The sequence below is a fragment of the Panicum virgatum genome, chromosome 3N, assembly GCF_016808335.1.
Source record: "Panicum virgatum strain AP13 chromosome 3N, P.virgatum_v5, whole genome shotgun sequence".
NCBI classification, from domain to species: Eukaryota; Viridiplantae; Streptophyta; class Magnoliopsida; order Poales; family Poaceae; genus Panicum; species Panicum virgatum.
In genome coordinates, this window is record NC_053147.1 from 4,096,708 (window position 1) to 4,100,872 (window position 4,165).

Consider the following 4,165-nt stretch of genomic DNA (forward strand, 5'->3'; position numbering starts at 1 on the left):
TAGAGCTTCATTGTACATCATATAGGCTTAAGCACACTTGTTAGAGTGCTTAGTGCTTGATTAGGGATTAGTTCTTGCGAGAGCTCCCTTGAGAGAAGTCTTGCTGCGGCAAGCAAACACTTGTACTCGTCGTGTGACCCTCCGACTTGGTGTGGAGTGGCAACGACACTTTGTGCGGGGAAGGAGGCCCCTACTTGGTGTTAAAGCTCCAAGATAGTGAAGACGGTGCCGTGGTGACGCTTCGAGATAGACGGTGGCGGTGACCTCGTCTTTGTGACTTGGTGTCACTTAGCCTTTGCTTGTCGGGAGCCTTGGAGGCGTGGCAAGACGGTGATCAAGCGAAGAGACTCGGTATCACACTTGTTCTTTGTGAGCAAGTGGCCGTGGACGTAGGGAGGGACTTTGGTGTCCTAACCGAACCACGTTAAATCGTGTGTCTTGGTGTCTTCACGGGAGTTTGCATATCCTCTCCCTTACCGCTTTACTTACCGCATTACGTTTCCGCATTTACTCTTTCTTGCTTACCTTTACTTTCCTAGTTAGTTTGATTAGGATTGACTATAGGTTGCAAGTCTTTTGGTGTAAGTAGAGGGTAGCATAGATAAACCTTAGTCATAACTAGCATGTGTAGGACGTGTTAGGTTTATCTTATGCAATTAGATTGAGCCCTAGGATAGAAAAGCGATTAGCGACCCTATTCACCCCCTCCCCCTCTAGGGTCGGACACCCCGGTGATCCTTACATTATGGTATTGTTATTTTCTGACCAACGTTGATAATAGCAATATTATAATTTTTATTATGAGCTTAAGTTTATTATTAAATCTCTGACAAATTTTGCATCAAAGTGATCAATTTTCACATAATACAAAAAGACAAAGAAAAGCTTATGAAAAGAAAGAAAAGTTTTCCGCTGCAATAAAAAAAAAGATAGACTCAGATGAGTTTTTTTCATGTGGGAAAAAAAAGGAGCCTTTGAGTTTAAGGTTAAGAAAAGCTTCCGCTGTTGTATGTCAAAGAAAGGATATTTTGGCACAATTTTGCCATTGTAAGTATCAAGTTGAGCATTAGTTTGCTCTTAAAAGAAAAGAAATATTAAAGTTTATTATGATGTTGTCATTTTCTGACCAAAGTTGATGATGGTAATATTATAATTTTTATTTTAGTTATGTGTTCTATTTCTGCCCAACGGTGATATAGAATTGAAAGTAAAGGAAAGTTGTATGTTTTAATTTTGACCAACGTTAAATTAAGACATACAATTCTTCCCAAGTAGAGAGAAATTAACAGACAAAAGTTGATTCTGATCAACGCTACAAATAAAGTTTTGAGGTTACTCAGCTGTGTAGTTGAGGTTAAGAAAGAAAAGTGCTCGTTCCATTCTGATTTTAGTTGATATGGAAAAGAGATGCAACTGTTTTCGAGAGGTTTTTGGTTTTTCTCTCACTAAAGTTTTTGTAATATAGAGATTTGTTAAATTTTCTGATTAAATTGGAACCAATGGGAAGATTTAATCAGAAAATAAAGTATATATGCATGTTTTAGTCATTGTGACCAAAGTTTCTTCGTCCTTCAACAACAATAAAGATAATGGTTGAAATGAGTTTGACGCATGTTCAATTTGACCAACGTTGAATTAAACATGTGTTACCAATGCATTTAAAGTTTATTACCGCAAGTCGGAAAAGTTTTGGCACTTGTGCCATTTATATCCTGCATGACAGGGAAAGTTTTTGTGATGACTCACGTGCGACATGAGTATCACATAAAAGTGAAAAAATCTAGGGGAGCTTTTAAATTTATTCCAACAATTCCCATGCACTACTATAGTGGCATGTTGGATAGTTACTTGTAAAGAATCAAAGGACAAAAGAAAGTTGTACGCTAACCGATATTGCAAGAATGACTTGCAAAAGTATAGCAAAATGAAGAACTTGATGAGTTCTTGAAAGTGCAACAAATCAAGAACTCTGAGGAGCTCTTGAAAAGAAACGAGGAAATAGTACTCCCATTACTTTGTATGACTTGGTCATATGAATAAAGTTCTAGTAATGAAAAGCTCCTCGTTCACAAGTGTTAAAAATAGTTTTGAAATTATGGCAGCAAAGTTTGTGTCATATTTCGAGGGGGAGAAAGATTAGAAAGACAAGAAAGATTAAAACTTAGAGAGATTCCCCGCAAAGTTAAATGCGATGATCTATTAAAGTGAATTTGACCGACCGAAAAGGGAGTACAACGGTCATAATATTAATACCCCAACAATAAAGTAAGTGAAATTTCTAGAGTTTTCAGCTCCAAATAGGAAGAAAATATAGTTAAGCCTCAAATCAACCGAAAAAGAAAAGGTGGTGCTTGAAGCACCTTACGAGGCTTGTAAAAACTGAATCGAGGCTTGTAAAGAACAAACCCAAACAAAAGTTTGAAGATATTCCATCTTTGCAATAGATGGGATAATCTAGGGGAGTAAAGTATGTCAAGATCTAAGGCTTGAAGAGAAGTGGGACTGTATGTTCACTCCAATGATTCAAGCACTGAAATTGTCTCAACATATGTTTTCATGTTGTATGAATGTCATAAATTGAGTTGTCTCATTCATCGACGTGGCGAGAAGCAATGGAAGATATAATGAGACCTAAAAGTTCCAAATTTATTTTGAAACATGGAATAAGTTTCTAATGGAGCCAAGACAGTAGGCTATAATGGGTCTACAAGATTGAAACGTGACTCCGGAGGGAACATGAAAAGTTGCTAAGCACGACTTATGGCAAAAAGTTTTGTGCAAAGAAAAGAATAAGTTATAATGAGACATTTTATTCAGTCTCATAAAAGGATTCTTTTAGAATCATAATGCAATTAATGACATACTGCTTTTAAATTGCATCAGATGGATGTTAGAGCAATATCTCCCGACGGAGACTTGCACAAGAAAGTATATATATATGACATAACCAAATGGTTTTGTTGTGAAAAGAAAAGAATATTACGATACCACTTGATGATATTAGATCATAGAATAGTAGTATCTAAAGTTTTATGAGAACAAAGAAAAGTTGTGTTTTAAGTAAAGGTCAATGTAAAATGACAATTTGCAAATATGCAAAATTCAAAAGATGGGAAATCCTTTTCCTGAAAAGATTCAAAGAAGGTTATTTTGACCTCTAGTTTTGATAAGAATAATTTCGGTAAAGAGTCATTCGCTCTAGGAAAGGAAATTCACCAGAATAAAAGAAAAAAGGGGTATTAGGACTATCGCAGAAAGCATACTTAGAAAAGAGTTCTAAAGATATATAGTATGCATGCGAGTAAGCTACGCCTGTCCTATTGTCAAGGGTAATAGTTTTGGAATTTTCAGAATTCCAGGAACCATTATATGATCGATCAAAAGAAAAAGGTTTCATGTGCTTCAGCTGTTGGAAGCAAAATTAGTGCTCAAAAGAATTTACCCTGACATAGTACAAGTATCCGGGACATTTTGGCAGAAGTCCAGTCCAGCAATAGATCACTGGAATGGAGTTATAGAATGTATTGCAATTTTGCAAAATATTGTCAGCCTCATGCTAAGTAAGAAAGAAACATTTACTCTCAAAAGGTTGTGAGTAAAAAGAATCAAGTTTTGGCGAGTCTAGTGAAGCCCACAGTAGTAGCTAACACTCGAGTTTGGAGTTTTATTGTGGAAAAGCTCCAAAGCAAAATAGTTGTGATATTGTGGGTCGTGTACCCAAGATTTAGCTTTATATGAGGCTGCAGGACAGGCAAAATGGTTAAGAAAACCATTACCCGGAATTGATAATGGTAGACAACAGCAATATACCATTCGAATGTTTTCACTCCTATGGCAACATGTCAAGTGTGCTGCCAAACACATTGACAATGGGTCATATGTTGCAAAGGAGAAAATCCAGAATCATATGAAATCATGGAGCACCAAAGTATCAAGCAAGTGCTTGCGGATCCGCTTACCAAAAGGCCTACCGCCCAAGTCGACATGGGTTTTACGGGAAGCCTACGATTTCTGGATTACTAAAGGGCCCAAAGAAAGGTTAAGGTCTTATTTCAATACAGTAAGGTACATTGTGGCTGTTAAGTCTGACGGTAACTAATAACTGTCATGATGAGGCACGCTCTATGTACTGATCTGCAATGAGATGAGGCCAATAGCAAAGTAA